This window comes from Dama dama, chromosome 20, assembly GCF_033118175.1.
Source record: "Dama dama isolate Ldn47 chromosome 20, ASM3311817v1, whole genome shotgun sequence".
NCBI classification, from domain to species: Eukaryota; Metazoa; Chordata; class Mammalia; order Artiodactyla; family Cervidae; genus Dama; species Dama dama.
The window spans coordinates 10,896,099-10,915,067 of record NC_083700.1 but is presented as its reverse complement, the minus strand read 5'-3'; positions in this window follow the sequence as shown (position 1 = coordinate 10,915,067).

Sequence of the window (18,969 nt, the reverse complement as noted above, 5' to 3'; positions counted from 1 at the left end):
TAATTTCACATACTGTTTTCATCTCAAAGCCAACTTTTGACTTACTGTGACCAAATTTCTACCTTACCATGCCTCTGAAATTATTCTTGTTTTTAAATTCTTTTTAGTAAATGTCTATTCAATGACTATGACATTCCCAGCCTGGGACTAAAGGTTGGTAAGAGTGGATATGTTCCTGGCTTCACTGAATCCATCTTTGTGGATCCTGGAAGAGTCTACTTAACCTCATGAACCTCTTTCTCTAATGCCAGCCCTAGGAATTAACAGATTTAAGGCCAGATTGCAATATTTAATCTATGGAATTGTATTTTCTCTTGGGGTTTTCTGAAAGCAAAGGTGCTTTCAGATAATCCCACTTATTGGTCATGTAACAAAGAGTATTTGTAACTTAGCTGAAAAGACACACTCTTTTTTTTTAGTGGAAGTACTGCATCTATCACTGAAGTTAGGAACTCACCTTGGTGGATAGTCAGGATCTTGCCTGGGACTTCTTTCCATAGTTGCTCAGAGGTGGTTTTCCATATGAATCATTAGACCCATTTCTTAACAATTCTGTATTAATTTTTTTGGTTTAGATCAGTTTAATGGCTTCTACAGAACTGAAAACCAGTTGCTTAAAATAGCCCCTGGCTTTTTATTTGTTAGCTTAAGCCAGTGATGGAAATACTATTCCAGCTGCTGAGAAGGCTATGAGGAGAGGAAGTCGGCCTTTGGAAGACCATTATACTATCAGTGGACAAATGGTCATGGGAAATGCTAGAGAGGTAGTATAGGACCGTCCACGTAGTGGAAAGATCTTGGGAAACAGTCATCCGTGCACAGGTCTCCGGTTTCTCTGTAGGCTGAAAATGGGGTCCATTTCCCTTGTAAAAAAGGACATGGCACACATGTCATCCCAGGAGCTCACAACAAATGCCAAATTCAAGTGTGTGTGGAAAATTGGGAGAGGATATTGATTTAGATTTGAGAAAGTTGGGCAAGGCACTGACCTCTCATTTCATCCTAGTGCTTTTAGGAGGATACAAGGATACTTGTGAGTTGTGTGGTCAGATACACAGATGAAACATTGTCCACATCTTCTAGGAGTTCATGGAACTTGGGCTAGTAAAATTGGGAAATTTTACTATTTTGTTGCTTACTGTTGGCACCCAAGAAAGTAAACTATTCCCTAGAGGTGGTCAGTATCATTAGCAAGAGACAGATTGAACTCAATACTTGGGGAATCTATTGAGCTTGATAGGCAAACAATTTGATGTCACCACTCAAAAAAGAGACATCGAGGTGCTCTGATATCCTGAAAGAGGATCACTCTGGTGGAAAAAGGAGTATGAGGTTTTCAGTTGCGTCCTGTCCCTTCTGCTTTCTTCTGGGCACAGTTTGCCAGTGCAGCTGCTTCACCAGGGATAAATTTGTGGTTAAAAATGTGGATTTTGGGGGCAGTGAAAATAACTTGTATGATACTGTAATGGTGGATACATGTCATTATAAATTTGTCCAGACTCATTGAATGTACACCACCAAGAGGAAAGCCTAGTGTAACTGGACTTCTCTGGTGTTCCAGCGGTAGAGCATCCGCCTACCAGTGCAGGGGACCTGCCTTTGATCTCTGATCTGGGAAGATTCCACATGCAGCTGAGCCAGCGGGCCACAACTGCTGAGTCTAGAACCCGCGAGCGGCAACTACTGAAGCCTGAGTGCCCTCGAGCCCATGCTCTGCAACAAGAGAAGTCACCGCGGTTAGAAGGCCTTGCACTGCAACTGGAGAGTAGCCCCCAGTCGCTGCGACTAGACAAACCCCGCATGCAGCAACAAAGACCCAGAATATCAAATAAATAAAAAATAAAGCTATGGTTAAAACAAAAAAACCCCTAATGCAACCTATTGACTTTGGGAGGTCAGTATAGGTTCATCAGTTGTAACAAATGGACCACTCTGATGGGGGAGGCAATACATATGTGGGAGTAGGGTCCATATGAGAACTTTATGTATCTTCTGCTTAATCTTGCCATGAGCCTAAAACTGCTCGGAAATAAAGTCTGGCCAAAAAGTATGAACTTCTGCTAAAAGATAAATAAGTGCTGGGAATGTATTAATGAACAACACGGTGATAATAGCTCGTGTTGCTGGGCAGTATTCTTGAAAGTTGCTTAGAGAGTAGATCCTAAAAGTTCTCATCACAAGGGAAAAAAAGGGGTTTTCTCTTTTTTTGTTCTTGTATCTACATGAGATGAAGGATGTTTACTCAACTTATTGTGGTAATCATGTCTCAATACATGCTATTCAACTCATTATGCTGTACACCTTAAACTTATACAGTGCTGTATGTTAATTATAACTCAAAAAAACAAGGAGGAAAAAGAAAGCCTATTAAAAACAAAGCAAAACCAAGCATAATCTTCGTTCTAGACACAGACCTAGCAAGAAAAGAAATAATATAGGCACTTGTGATTCAGAAGAAAGTCTGTACTGTGAAACCTGGATTCCTCAAGGTGTTTCCATGAAGTTTGGCAATCTGATAAGGCTAACGGAAGAGGAGGGTCTGGTGGCCCATTAGCAGGGTGACAGTTGAACATTTGCATGAGTCTACGGCGGTTTAACTTAGTTACAGTTTTGACTCCTTTCAAGTTCCTGTTAATGCTTGTTCTTATTTTCATAAGAATGTGTGACTTTAGGGCGAGTTGACTGGGATAGTTTTTACTGCAGTAAAGAGTTTTTGTTGGAGGATATGCAGTAAAGAATTGTTGGAGGATATGTTGTCTCTGTTATGAGACAAAGAAGCTCTGGGAGTCTAATGTACAGCATGGTGACTGTGTCGTGTACTTGAAACTTGTGAGGCGAGTAGATCTTAAGCTTTATCATCACACACATCAAAAAAAAAGGTAACTATGTCAGATACTGGATGTGTGAACCCGAATGTGATAATCATTTCACAAAGTAGATATGCCGCATTGTCCACTTTAAATATATAACATTTTATTTGTCAATTATACTTTAATAAAGCTGAAAAAACAGTTGTTGAAAACCTACTTGTCTTCTGCCTGTTTACCTACATCTTAACACTTTACTTCTGACCCCAAAGATGAAATCCAGTTTAAAATGAAGCAGGAAAAACTTATCCTGGAGATTTCACTTTTAAGGACCTGTCTTTGACAGGTCAAGGACCTGTCTGTCATTTGGCACTTCTGTTTGGGACAATACTGAAGAATTTGACACCCCAGAACCTACTTCCTGTAATTGAAATGTTAAGATGGTTTTTATTCTATCTTGAGGGAGGTCCTGAAAATAGAGCTGCTCAAATTTTAATTGTGCCTTGGGGCAAGGATGAAAATCACTTGAAGTTTTAATAAAAATGCAGATTCTGATTCAATTGGTCTGAGATAGGGTCTAAAATTCAGCAGTTCTAACAAGCTCCCAAGTGTTGGCTTGGTTTTTCATAGAATTACCTTAGACTGGATGGCTTAAACAGAAATTTATTTTCTCACAGTTCTTAAGGCTGAAAGTCTGTGAGCGAGGTACTCATGTGGTCAGATTCTGGTGAGGGCTTTGGTAGAGAGTGAGTGAGGTCTGGACTCTTCCTCTTCTTATACAGAGAATAACCTCATGATAGGGCTTCTACCCTCAAGACCTCATCTGAACCGATTAACTCGAAGAGGCCCCAACTCCAAAAGCAGCACATTAGGAGTCAGGGTATCAACATATATCAATCTAGGGGAGAACACAATTCAGTCCACAGGTGTTGCTGCTTCTGTTCTGTAGAACAAGACCCTAAAAGAAGCTTTGTGTTTCTATGACAGCTTCAGGGGCCCAAATATGCCTTCAGTTCAGTTCAGTTCAGTCGCTCAGTCATGTCCGACCCTTTGCGACCCCATGAATCGCAGCATGCCAGGCCCCCCTGTCCATCACAAACTCCCGGAGTTTACTCAAACTCATGTCCATCGAGTCGGTGATGCCACCCAACCATCTCATCCTCTGTCATCCCTTTCTCCTCCTGCCCGCAATCCCTCCCAGCATCAGGGTCTTTTCCAATGAGTCAGCTCTTCGCATGAGGTGGCCAAAGTACTGGAGCTTCAGCTTCAGCATCAGTCCTTCCAATGAACACCCAAGACTGATCTCCTTCAGGATGGACTGGTTGGATCTCGTTGCAGTCCAAGGGACTCTCAAGAGTCTTCTCCAACACCACAGTTCAAAAGCATCAATTTTTCGGCACTCAGCTTTCTTCACAGTCCAACTCTCACATGCATACATGACCACTGGAAAAACCATAGCCTTGACCAGACGGACCTTTGTTGGCAAAGTAATGTCTCTGCTTTTTAACACTAAGATAATTGGTCCAGGAGATTTGTTGAGATCTAAATTTCATGAATATAGTTAGAAAGGTCGGGGCTTCCCAGGCGGCCCAGTGGCAGGCAGGATCTGCCTGCCAGTGCAGGAGACATGGATTTGATCATGGGCCCAGGAAGATCCCACATGCTTCCTGGCAGCTAAGCCCTCACCTCAACTATTGAGCCTACACGTGGCAACTACTGAAGCCCTTGTATTCCAGAGCTTGTACTTCACAGGAAGAGAAGTCACCCCATCGAGAAGCTCTTGCATCACAACTAGAGAGTAAACCCTGCTGGTCGCAAAGAGAGAAGGCCAGCACACAGCAACCAAGATCCAGCACAGGCAAAAAGAAAATAAATAAAATTAAATAGAAAAGTTAAAATGTTTTTTTTAAAAAAATATAGCTTGGTAAACTCATTGTTATTTATATTATAGAGCTGCGCCATCTACATCAAATTGTCATTTATGGGACTCTTAAATGACATGTTGTGGTTTAGCCTTATGTGTAGAGTTTATGCAAACCAATTCAATGGACCACATAACTGACCCAGAGAGACATGTATAATGACCTAAAAAGAGCCAAGCTGATTAGACTTTATCACTAGAGGCCATAGAAATTAAAGGAACAGTTTACAATATAAAGTATCTGACCATAAATTCTTGCCAATATGATCAATAGAACAGAGGAAATTCAAGAGTTTTACCGTGTGTAGAGGCTCATATAAGCTTCCTTAATGTATTAGTACTTCAATACTTATATTAATTGCTATGCTGTAGTCCTCTTTGCACTTCCTGGGTGGCTCAGTGGTAATGATGCTAATTCTGCCTGTCAATGCAGGAGATGCAGGAGCTGCTGGTTCCATCCCTGGGTTGGGAAGATTTCCTGGAGAAGCAAATGGCAGCCCACTCCATATTCTTGCCTGGAAAATTCCATGACAGAGGAGCCTGGCTGGCTATAGTCCATGGGGGTCACAAAGAGTCAGACCTAACCGAGCACTCACACACAAATCATAGCCTTCTTCATGGGTCACAGCCTTGTTGTTGTGATGGGGCTTGCATAACTCAACAAAGCTATGAGCCATGCCACTCAAGCTAAATGAGTCATAGTGAAGAGTTCTGACAAAACTTGGTCCACTAGAGAGGGAAACGGAAAACCACTCCAGTATTCTTGCTGATAGAACCTGATGAACAATATGAAAAGACAAAAAGATATGACACTGGAAGATGAGCCCCCCCAGGTCGGAAGATATGCAACATGCTATTGGGGACGAGTAGAGGATAATTACTAATAAATCCAGGAACAATGAAATGGCTGGGGCAAAGTGGAAACATGGCTCAGTTGTAGATGTATCTGGTGGTGAAAGTAAACTCCAATGCGGTAAAAAATGATATTGCATAGGAACCTGGAGTGTTAGGTCTATGAATCAAGGTAAATTGGACGTGGTCAAGTAGGAGATGGCAAGAGCGAACATCAACATCTTAGGAATCAGTGAACTAAAATGGACAGGAGTGTGAGAATTTAATTCAGATGACCATTATATCTACTATTGTGGGCAAGAATCCCATAGAAGAAATGAAGTAGCCCATATAGTCAACAGAAGGGTCCAAAATGGAGTACTTGGATACAGTTTAAAAAACAACAGAATGATCTCTGTTCTTTTCCAAGGCAGACCATTCAGTATCACAGTAATCCAAGTCCATGTCCAGCCACTAATGCTGAAGAAGCTGAAGGTGACTGGTTCTATGAAGACCTACAGGACCTTCTAAAACTAACATCAAAAAGTGACGTCCTTTCATTATAGGGGATTGGAATGCAAAAGTAGAAAGTCAAGGGATACACAGAGTAACAGGTAAGTTTGACCCTGGAGTACAAAATGAAACAGGGCAAAGGCTAACAGAGTTCTGACAAGAGAACACGCTGGTCATAGCAATCACCCTTTTCCAACAACCCAAGAGACTCTACATATGGACATCATCAGATGGTCAAGGGATTCGATCTGGTAGACAGAATGCCTGAAGAACTACAGACAGAGTTTCAAAACACTGTACGGGAGGCAGTGACCAAAACCATCTCAAAGAAAAAGGAATTTACTCACAGAATGAGTGCAGCGAGAAATTTGCCTCTCAAGAAGACAAAGTGGTTGTCTGAGGAGGCTTTACAAAGAGCTGAGAAAAGAAGTAAAAGGCAAGGGAGAAAGGGAAAGATATACCCAATTGAACACAGAGTTCCAGAAAATAGCAAGGAGAGATAAGAAAGCCTTCTTCAATGACCAATGCAAAGAAATAGAGGATAAAAAAAAAGCTATAGGATGGGAGAGACAAGAGATCTCTTCAAGAAAATTGGAGATATCCAGGGAACATTTCATGTAAGGAAGGACACAATAAAGAACAGAAATGGTAAGGACCTAAGCAGAAGCAGGACAGATTAAGAAGAGATAGCAAGAATACACAGAGGAACTACACAAAAAAGGTCTTAACGACCTGGATAACCACGATGGTGTGGTCATTCACCTAGAACGGTACATTCTGGAGTGTGAAGTCAGGTGGGCCTTAGGAAGCATTACTATTAACAAAGCTAGTGGAGGTGACAGAATTCCAGCTGAGCTATTTAAAAATCATAAAAGTTAAAGTGCTGCACTCAGTGTGTGAGCAAATTTGGAAAACTCAGCAGTGGCTACAGGACTAGAAAGGGTCAGTTTTCATTTCAATCCCAAAGAAGCAAGTAAGGAAGGAAGTGTTAGTCATTCAGTTGTGTCTGACTGTCTGTGATCCCATGGACTGTAGCCCACTAGGCTCCTTTGTCCATGGAATTCTCCAGGCAAGAATAATGGAGTGGGTTAACATTCCCTTCTCCAGGGGGTCTTCCCAACCCAGGGATCTAACCCAGGTCTCCCACATTGCAGGAAGATTCTTTATCGTCTGAGCTACAGGGAGGAACCATGCCAATGAATGTATACCTTACTGTACAACTGTGCTCATTTCACATTCTACCAAGGTTATGCCCCAAATCCTTCAAGCTAGACTTAAGTAGTATGTGAACCAAGAATTTCCAGATTACAAGCTGGATTTCAAAGAGGCAGAGGAACCAGAGATCAGATTGCCAGCATTCACTGAATTATGGAGAAAGCAAGGGAGTTCCAGAAAAACATCTACTTCTGCTTCACTGACTATGCTAAAGCCTTTGACTGTGTTGTACAGTCACTCAGTCGTATCTAGCTCTTTGTGACCCCGTGAACTGCAGCACTCCAGGCTTCCCTGTCCTTCACCATCTCCCAGGTCTTGCTCAAACTCATGTCCATTGAGTGAGTGATGCCATCCAACCATCTCCTTCTCTGTTGTCTCCTTCTCCTCCTGCTTTCAATCTTTCCCAGCATCAGAGTCTTTTCTGAGTCAGTTCTTTGCATCAGGTGGCCAGACTATCGGAGCTTCAGTTTCAGCATCAGTCCTTCTAATGAAAAGTCAAGATTGATTTCTTTTAGGATTGACTGGTTTGATCCCCTTGCAACCAAGGGAATCTCAAGAGTCTTCTCCAACACCACAGTTCAAAAGCACCAACTCTTCAGTGCTCAACCTTCTTTATGGTCCAAAGTTCACATCCATACATGACTACTGGAAAAACCATAGCTTTGACTATACAGATCTTTGTTGGCAAAGTAATATCTCTGCTTTTTAATATGCTGTCTATATTTGTCATAACTTTTCTTCCAAGGAGCAACTGTCCTTTAATTTCATGGCTGCAGTCACCATCTGCAGTGATTTTGGAGCCCAAGAAAATAAAATCTGTCACTGTTTCCATTGTTTCCCCAGCTATTTGCCATGAAGTGATGGGACCAGATGCCATGATCTTCGTTTTTTGTGGATCACAACAAACTGTGGGAAATTCTTAAAGAGATGGGAGTACTAGAGCACTTTACTGGTCTCCTGAGAAGCCTGTATGTGAGTCAAGAAGAAACAGGACATGGAACAACAGACTGATTCAAAATTGGGAAAGGAGTACATCAAGGTTGTATATTGTCACCCTGCTTATTTAACCTAAAGGCAGAGTATATCATGTGAAATGCTGAGATGGATGAATCACAAGCTGGAATCAAGGTTACCTGGAGAAATATCAACAACCGCAGAAATGCAGATGTACTGCTTTAATGGCAGAAAGTGAAGAGGAACTAAAGAGCTTCTTGATGAAGGTGGAAGAAGAGAGTGAAAAAGTTGGCTTGAAACTCAAAACAACAACAACAACAACAACAACAACAACAAAACAGCTAAGGTCATGTCATCTGGTCCCAACATTTAATGGCAAATAGAAGGGGGGAAAGTGGAAGCAGTGCCAGATTTTATTTTCTTGGGCTCCAAAATCATTGCATATGGTGACTACAGCCTTGAAATTAAAAGACGCTTGCTCTTTTAATTGTGAAGAGATGGAGCCACATCCCAGTTGTGGATGTGACTGGTGATAGAAGCAAAGTCTGATGCTGTAAAGAGCAATATTGCATAGGAACATGGAATGTTAGGTCCATGAATCAAGGCAAGTTGGAAGTGGTCAAAAGGAGATGGCAACAGTGAATGTCGACATTCTAGGAATCAGCAAACTAAAATGGATAGAAATGGGTGAATTTAACTCAGGTGACCATTATGTCTACTACTGTGGGCAGGAATCCCTTAGAAGAGTGGAGTAGCCATAATGGTCAACAAAAGAATCTGAAATGCAGTACTTGGATGCAATCTCAGAAATGACAGCATGATCTCTGTTCGTTTGCAAGGCAAACCATTCAATATCACAGTAATCCAAGTCTATGCCCCAACCAGTAATGCTGAAGGAGCTGTAGTTGAACGGTTCTATGAAGACCTACAAGACCTTTTAGAACTAACACCCAGCAAATATGTCATTTTCATTATAGGGGACTGGGATGCAAAAGTAGAAACACCTGGAGTAACAGGCAAATTTGGCCTTGGAGTACAGAATGAAGCAGGGCAAAGGCTAATAGAGTTTTGCCAAGAGAACACACTGGTCACAGCAAACAACCTCTTCCAACAACACAAGAGAAGATTCTACATACAGACATCACCAGATGGTCAACACCAAAATCAGATTGATTATATTCTTTGTAGCCAAAGATGGAGAAGCTCTATACAGTCAGCAAAAACAAGACCAGGAGCTGACTATGGCTCCGACCATGAACTCCTTATTGCCAAATTCAGACTTAAATAGAAGAAAGTAGGGAAAACCACCAGACCATTCAGGTATGACTTAAATCAAATCCCTTATGACTATACAGTGGAAGTGAGAAATAGATTTAAGGGACTAGATCTGATAGACAGAGTGCCTGAAGAACTATGGACAGAGGTTCGTGATATTGTACAGGAGACAGGGATCAAGACCATCCCCATGGAAAAAAAAATGCAAAAAGGCAAAATGGTTGTCTGAGGAGGCCTTACAAATAGCTGTGAAAAGAAGAGAAGTGAAAAGCAAAGGAGAAAAGGAAAGGTATTCCCATTTGAATGCAGAGTTCCAAAGAATAGCCAGGAGAGATAAGAAAGCCTTCCTCAGTGATCAATGAAAAGAAATAGAGGAAAACAACAGAATGGGAAAGACTAGAGATCTCGTCAAGAAAATTAGAGATTCCACGCAAAGGTGGGTTCGATAAAGGACAGAAATGGTATGGACCTAATAGAAGCAGAAGACATTAAGAAGAGGGGACAAGAATACACAGAACTGTACAAAAAAGATCTTCAAGACCCAGATAATCACGATGGTGTGATCACTCACCTAGAGCCAGACATCCTGGAAGATGAAGTCAAGTGAGCCTTAGGGTTAATCACTATGGACAAAGCTAGTGAAGGTGATGGAATTCCAGTTGAGCTATTTCAAATCCTAAAAGATGAGCTGTGAAAGTGCTGCACTCAATATGCCAGCAAATTTGGAAAACTCAGCAGTGGCCACAGGACTGGAAAATGTCAGTTTTCATTTCAATTCCAAAGAAAGGCAATCCCAAAGAATGTTCAAACTACCACACAATTGCACTCATCTCACACGCTAGTAAAGTAATGCTCAAAATTCTCCAAGCCAGGCTTCAGCAATACATGAACCGTGAACTCCCAGATGTTCAAGCTGGTTTTAGAAAAGAAAGAGGAACCAGAGATCAAATTGCCAACATCTGCTGGATCATTGAAAAAGCAAAAGAGTTCCAGAAAAAGATCTATTTCTGCTTTATTGACTATACCAAAGCTTTTGACTGTGTGGATCACAATAAACTGGAAAATTCTGAAAGAGATGGGAATACCAGACCACCTGACCTGCCTCTTGAGAAACCTATATGCAGGTCAGGAAGCAACAGTTAGAACTGGACATGGAACAACAGACTGGTTCCCAATAGGAAAAGGAGTATGTCAAGGCTGTTTATTGTCACCCTGCTTATTTAACTTATATGCAGAGTACCTCACAAGAAACGCTGGGTTGGAAGAAGCACAAGCCTAAATCAAGATTGCCGGGAGAAATATCAATAACCTCAGGTATGCAGATGACACCACCCTTATGGCAGAAAGTGAAGAGGAACTAAAAAGCCTCTTGATGAGAGTGAAAGAGGAGACTGAAGAAGTTGGCTTAAAGCTCAACATTCAGAAAACTAAGATCATGGCATCTGGTCCCATCACTTCATGGCAAATAGATGGGGAGACAGTGGAATCAGTGTCAGACTTAATTTTTTGGGGCTCCAAAATCACTGCAGACGGTGATTGGAGCCATGAAATTAAAAGACACTTACTCCTTGGAAGGAAAGTTATGACCAACCTAGATAGCATATTAAAAAGCAGAGACATTACTTTGCCAGGAAAGGTCTGTCTAGTCAAGGCTATGGTTTTTCCAGTGATCGTGTATGGATGTGAGAGTTGGATTCTGAAGAAAGCTGAGCACCGAAGAATTGATTCTTTTGAACTGTGGTGTTGGAGAAGACTCTTGAGAGTCCCTTGGGCTGCAAGGAGATCCAACCAGTCCATCCTGAAGGAGATCAGTCCTGGGTGTTCATTGGAAGGACTGACGCTGAAGCTGAGCTCCAGTACTTTGGCCACCTCATGCAAAGAGATGACTCATTGGAAAAGACCCTGATGCTGGGAGGGATTGGGGGCAGGAGGAGAAGAGGACGACAGAGCATGAGATGGCTGGATGGCATCATCAACTCGATGGACATTAGTTTGAGTAAGCTCCGGGAGCTTTGTGATGGACAGGTAGGCCTGGCATGCTGCGATTCATGGAGTCACAAAGAGTTGGACATGACTGAGACTGAACTGAACTGAACTGAGCTATATTTATATATGATATCACCATAGTTTGGTCTCAGGTCAAACAATAGGGAGGGAACACAGCCCCGCCCATCAACAGAAAACTGGATTAAAGATTTACTGAGCATGGCCCCGCCCATCAGAACAAGATCCAGTTTCTGCAACAGTCAGTCTCTCCCATTAGGAAGCTTCCACAAGCCTCTTATCCTTATGCATCAGAGGGCAGACAGAATGAAAACCAGAATTCCAGAAAACTAATCAAACTGATCACATGGACCACAGCCTTGTCTAACTCAATGAAAGTATGAGCCATGCCATGTGGGGCCACCCAAGACGGACGGGTCATGGTGGAGAGTTCTGACAAAGCGTGGTCCACTGGAGAAGGGAATGGCAATCCGCTTCAGTATTCTTGCCTTGAGAACCCCATGAACAGTATGAAAAGGCAATCAGATGTGACACTGAAAGATGAACTCTCCAGGTCAGTAGTGCACAATATGTTACTGGAGAAGAGTGGAGAAATAACTCCAGAAAACATAAAGAGACAGAGCCAAAGCAAAAACAACACCCAGCTGTAGATGTGACTGGTGATGGGAGTAAAGTCCGATGCTTTAAAGAACAATATTGCATAGGTACCTGGAATGTTAGGTCCATGAATCAAGGTAAATTGGAAGTGGTCAAACAAGAGATGGCAAGAAATCGACATTTTAGGAATTAGTGAACTAAAATGGAGTGGAATGGGTGAATTTAACTCAACTTACCATTATATCTAATACTAAAGGCAAGAATCCCTTAGAAAAAAATGGAGAAGCCTTCATAGTCAACAAAAGAGCCCAAAATGCAGTTCTTGGATGCAGTCTCCAAAACGACAGAAAGATCTCTGTTTGTTTCCAAGGCAAGTCATTCAATATCACAGTAATCCAAGTCTATGCCCTGACCAATAATGCTGAAGAAGCTGAAGTTGAATTGTTCTACGAAGACCTTCTAGAATCTTCTAGAACTAACACCCCAAAAAGATGTCCTTTTCATTATAGGGAACTGGGATGCAAAAGTAGGATGTCAAGAAACACCTGGAGTAACAGGCAAATTTGGCCTTGGAGTACAAAATGAAGCAGGGCAAAGGCTAACAGAGTTTTGCCAAGAGAACGCACTGGTCATAACAAACACCCTCTTCCAACAACACAAGAGAAGATTCTACATACGGACATCACCAGGTGGTCAATACCGAAATCAGATTGATTATATTCTTTGTAGCCAAAGATGGAGAAGCTCTATACAGTCAGCAAAAACAAGACCAGGAGCTGACTGTGGCTCCGATCATGAACTCCTTATTGCCAAATTCAGACTTAAATTGAAGATAGTAGGGAAAACCATTAGGCCATTCAAGTATGACCTAAATCAAATCCCTTACGATTATACAGTGGAAGTGAGAAATAGATTCAACGGGTAGATCTGATAGATGGAGTGCCTGAAGATCTATGGATGGAGGTTCATGACATTGTACAGGAGACAGGGATCAAGACCATCCCCAAGAAAAAGAAATGTAAAAAGGCAAAATGGTTGTCTGAGGAGGACTTACAAACAGCTGTGAAAAGAAGAGAAGTGAAAGGCCAAGGAGAAAAGGAAAGACAGACCCATTTGAATGTAGAGTTCCAAAGAACAGCAAGGAGAGATAAGAAAGACTTCTTCAGTGACCAATGCAAAGAAATAGGAGAAACAATAGTATGGGGAAGACTGGAGGTCTCTTCAAGAAAATTAGAGATACTAGGGAATATTTCATGCAAGATGGGCACAATAAAGGACAGAAATGGTATAGACCTAACAGAAACAGAAGATATTAAGAAAAGGTGGCAAGAATACACAGAAGAACTCTACAAAAAAGATCTTCATGACTCAGATAACCACGATGGTGTGATCACCCACCTAGAGCCAAACATCCTGGAAATGTGAAGTCAAGTAGACCTTAGGAAGCATCACTACGAACAAAGCTAGTGGAGGTGATGGAATTCCAGCTGAGTTATTTCAAAAGCTAAAAGATGATGCTGTGAAAGTGCTGCATTCAATATGCCAGCAAATTTGGAAAACTCAGCAGTGGCCACAGGACTGGAAAAGGTCAATTTTCATTACAATTTCAAAGAAAGGCAATGCCAAAGAATGTTTAAACTACTGCACAGTTGCACTCATCTCACACGCTAGCAAAGTATTGCTCAAAATTCTCCAAGCCAGGCTTCAACAATACGTGAAACGTGAACTTCCAGATGTTCAAGCTGGTTTTAGAAAAGGCAGAGGAACCAGAGATCAAATTGTCAACATCTGCTGGATCATCGAAAAAGCAAGAAAGTTCCAGAAAAAGATCTATTTCTGCTTTATTGACTATACCGAAACCTTTGACTGTGTGGATCACAATAAACTGTGGAAAATTCTTTAAGAGATGGGAATACCAGACCACCTGACCTGCCTCCTGAGAAATCCGTATGCAAGTCAAGAAGCAACAGTTAGAACTGGACATGGAACAGACTGGTTACAAATAGGGAAAGGAGTACGTCAAGGCTGTATATTGTCACCCTGCTTATTTAACTTATATGCAGAGTACATCATGAGAAACGCTGGACTGGAGGAAGCACAAGCTGGAATCAAGATTGCTGGGAGAAATATCTATAACCTCAGATATGCAGATGACACCATCCTTCTGGCAGAAAGTGAAGAAGAAATAAAGAGCCTCTTGATGAACATGAAAGAGGAGAGTGAAAAAGTTGTCTTAAAACTCAATATTCATTGTGAAGTAATTAGCCTCTAATTAGCAACTAATAAAAACAAAAAACCTCAATATTAAAAAAACTAAGATCATGTCATTGGTCCCATCACTTCATGGCAAATAGATGGGGAAACAGTGGAACCAGTGAGAGACTTTATTTTCTTGGGCTCCATAATCAGTGCAAAATCACTGCAGATGGTGAACTGCAACTCTGAAATTAAAAGACGCTTGCTCCCTGGAAGAAAAGCTATGACCAACCAAGACAGCATATTAAAAAGCAGAGACATTAGTTTGCCAGCAAAGATCTGTCTAGTCAAATTATGTTTTTTTCAGTAGTCATGTATGGATGTGAGAGTTGGACTATAAGGAAAGCTGAGCTCCAAAGAATTGACGCTTTTTCACTGTGGCGTTGGAGAAGACTCTTAAGAGTCCCTTGAACTGCAAGGAGATCCAACTCGATGGACCTGAGTTTGAGCAAGCTCCAGGAGTTGGTGATGGACAGGGAAGCCTGGCGTGCTGCAGTGCATGGGATCTCAAAGAGTCAGACATGACTGAGTGACTGAACTACAATATATATATATATATATAAAAGTAGACATCACCACTTTGCTGACAAAGTCCGTATAGTTTTCCAGTAGTTATGTACAGATGTGAGAATTGGATCATAAAGAAGACCGAGTGCCAAATAATTGATGCCTTTAAAATTGTGGTGCTGGAGAGGACTCTGCAAAGTATCTTGGGGTGCAAGGAGATCAGACAAGTCAACCCGAAAGGAAATTAACCTTGAACATTCACTGGAAAGGCTGATGCTGGAAGCTGAAATTCCAATGCTTTGCCCAACTAACATGAAGAGATGACTCACTGGAAATGATCCTGATGCTGGGAAAGACTGAAGGCAAAGGAGAAGGGGTAAGATGGCATCATTGACTCAATGGACATGAGTTTGAGTAAATTCTGGGAGACAGTGGAGGACAGAGGAGCCTGGCATGCTGCAGTCCATGGGGTTGCAAAGAGTCAGACACAACTTAGTGACTGAGTAACATGTGTATAGAGTGAAAGTAACCTACCATCATATACCAGGAATTTGAATATACCAATAAATGCCTTCTCAAGTTTCTTTATGAAAGTCCTTGCAATTACTATGCAGTCTTTGAGGTCATAATGATCTTGTGGTTGATGCTGCTGGAAGCTTCCTTATGTGTGTCCAGTGTTTTCCACTCATTTAGTCACTCAACAAATATTTGTTGAGTATCTTCTATGTGTCAGGAACTATGCTAGGTATTGGTGATATGGCAATGAATGCTACAGATGTGGTCTTTGTTCACAGATATTGATCACAGAATAGTGAATGTAATGAATGTAATGAAGGAGTGATGGGACCTTATAGTAGGAACCTAACCGAGAGGAGCCAACTTGGAAGGTTTACTTTGATAAAAATGTCATTTTAGCTCCATGGAAAAACTTCTGCTTGAAAACATGGGACACAAAAACTCTTTGACCAGATAGAGCCTCTCTTTCTCTTCAGTTAGGAAACTGTGTCCAAATAATTGTTAAAAGTGAGTGTTAAAATCATGGGACTGAAAAAAAAAAAAAATAAAATCATGGGACTTTAGGATGTTGTCAGTAGGTTTCCCTGAGAAATGAGGGAGTTACTTTATTCAAGTCAGCAATGGTAACTAAAATAAAAGTTTTAAACAAATAAACCTTTTGGTTTAAGAATAAAATTAAAAAGAGAGAGGGAAAGAAGATAATACCTAGGAATAAACTTATCCTAGGAAGTGAAAGACATATACTCTGAAAACCATAAAACACTGATGAAGGAAATTGAAGATAGTACAAATAAATGGAAAGTTATCCCATGTTCATAGAACAGAAGACTTCTTAAAAATTAATTAATTAATTTTAATTGTAGGATAATTACTTTACAACATTTTGATGGCTTCTGCCATACATCAACATGAATCGGCCGTAAGCATACATGTGTCCCCCCTCATCCTAACCCACCTCCCTCCCCATCCTATCCCTGTGGGTTGTCCCAGAGCACCGACTTTGGTTGCCCTGCTTCATGCATGGAACTTGCACTGGCCATTTGTTTTACATATGGTAATGTACATGTTTCAAAGCTATTCTCTCAAATCATCCCACCTTCATCTTCTCCCACTGAATCCAAAAGAATGGAATAATTAATATTGTTAAAATGTCCATACAACTCAAAACAGTCTACAGGTTTAATGCAATCCCTATCAAAATAGACATGACATTTTTCACAGAACTAGAAAAATAATCCTGAAATATATATGCAACTACAAAATACCCTGAGTAGTCAAATCAATCTTGAAAAAAAGAACAATGCTGAATGTATCATTCTCCTTTACTTCAGACTATGACTACAAAGCTACAGTAATCAAAACAGTATGTGTCTGGTATGGTAGTAAAAAACAGGCATAGAATAGAGAGTCCAGATATAAACTCATGCACTTATGGGCAATTAATTTATGATAAAGGAAGTAAGGGGAAAAGACAACCTCTTCACTATGTGGTGTTAGGAATATTAGCTACATGTAAAAGAATGAAATTAGAACACTTATATCATGTACAAAAATAAACTCAAAATGGAATAAAGACCTAAATGTAGAAACAGAAACCATAAAACTCCTAGAGGAAAACAGTATGCTTTTTGACATAGGTCTTAGCAGTATCTTTTTGGGTCTGCCCCTCAGGCAAGGGAAACAAAAGCAAAAATAAGCAAATGGGATCTAGCCAAACTTAAATGCTTTAGCATAGCAAAGGAAACTGTTAACAAAATGAAAAGGCAGTCTACTGAATGGGAGAAGCTGTTTGCAAATGATATGTTTGATAAGGGGTTGATTTCTAAAATATATAAAGAACTAATACAACTCAATATAAAAAACTCAGTTAAAAAATAGAGGACCTGAATAGGCATTTTCCCAAAGAAAACATACAAATGATCTACAGGCACATAAAATGATGCTCATCATCATTAATCATCAGAGAAATGCGAATTAAAATCACAATGAAATATCACCTCAAACCAGTCAAAATGGCCATCATCAAAAAGAACACAAGTAACAAATGTTGGCAAAGGTGTGGATAAAAAGGAACTCCTGCATATTGTGGGAATGTAAATTGGTGCAGCCATTGTAGAAATCAGTATGGAGTTTCCTCAAAAAACTAAAAATAGAACTACCATAGAACCCAGCAATACCATTCCTAAACATATACACCCCCACCCCAAAATGAAAACACTAATTTGAAAAGGTACATGCACCTCAATGTTCTTCTGAAAGTCTGAGAAAGTGAAAGTGTTAGTCACTCAGTCATATCCAGCTCTTTGCAACCCCATTGACTGTAACCCGCCAGGCTCCTCTGTCTATAAAATTCTCCAGGCAAGTATACTGGAGTGGGTAGACATTCTCTTCTCCAGGGTATCTTCCTGACTAAAGGATCAGACTCAGTTCTTATCAGTATTATTTACAGTTTCCAAATATGAAAGTGACCTAAGTGTCTGTCAACAGATGAATGGATAAAGAAGATGTGAGATACACATACATACACACACACAATGGAATTCTACTCAGTCATAAAAAATAATAAAATTTTTCATTTGTGACAACATGGGTGGTTGGAAGGTATCATGCTAAGTGAAGTAAGTCAGACAGAGAAAGATAAATACTGTATGATATCACTTATATGTGAAATCTAAAAAACAGAACAAGCTAGTGAATATAATAAAAAAAGAAACAGATGCACAGACGTAGAGAAAAAACTAGTGGTTACCAGTGAGAAGGAAGAAGGAGGGGCAAAATGGGGGTAGGGAATTAAGAGGAACAAACTACTATGTATAAAATAAATAAGCTACAAAGATATATTGTACAACATAAGGAGTATAGCCAAAATTTTATAACAACTATATGTGAAATATAACCTTTGATATTATGAATCACTAATATTGTGAAACTAATATAATATTGTAAGGCAACTATTCTTCAATTAAAAAAGAGAAAGAGACTGAAATTTTGCCATTTGATAATATAACCAATATATTGGATAGCAATATAACCAATATTTTGTAATGACTGTAAATGGAAACTAACTTTAGAAAATGGTGTGAAAATTAAAAAAACTTCAAACCCAAAATCAAAATAAAAAAAAAATAAATGAATAAAAACTCTCTTTGGAAATTTAAAGTGAGGGAGAATTAGAGCATCTAATGTGCCCTGCTGATATATGTATCTATATTGTTATAGCCATGCTTTCTGGGAAACAAACTCACTCAGAAGGACAACGCAGATAGTGGAGTGCAGTTTATTACACCGGCGGGCCCGAGGCAGAGTCTCCTCTTAGCCAAGGACCCCGACCAGCATTTGTGAAAATCTTTTATACCCCATGTGTACGTGTCCAAACCCACCAGCCCAAATCCCTTGAGGCTTACAAAGGAAGGGTAAATACAAGCACAATAACCTCATCATTCACGTGTTATGTGTTCAAACAGTTAATAATCAATAAGCCCGTGGTTACATTCCAACCAGTTAATAACCAATAAGCCTGTGGTTACATTCCGATAGATACTGTCCGGAGGCAGGGGTGATTAGTGTCTGTTT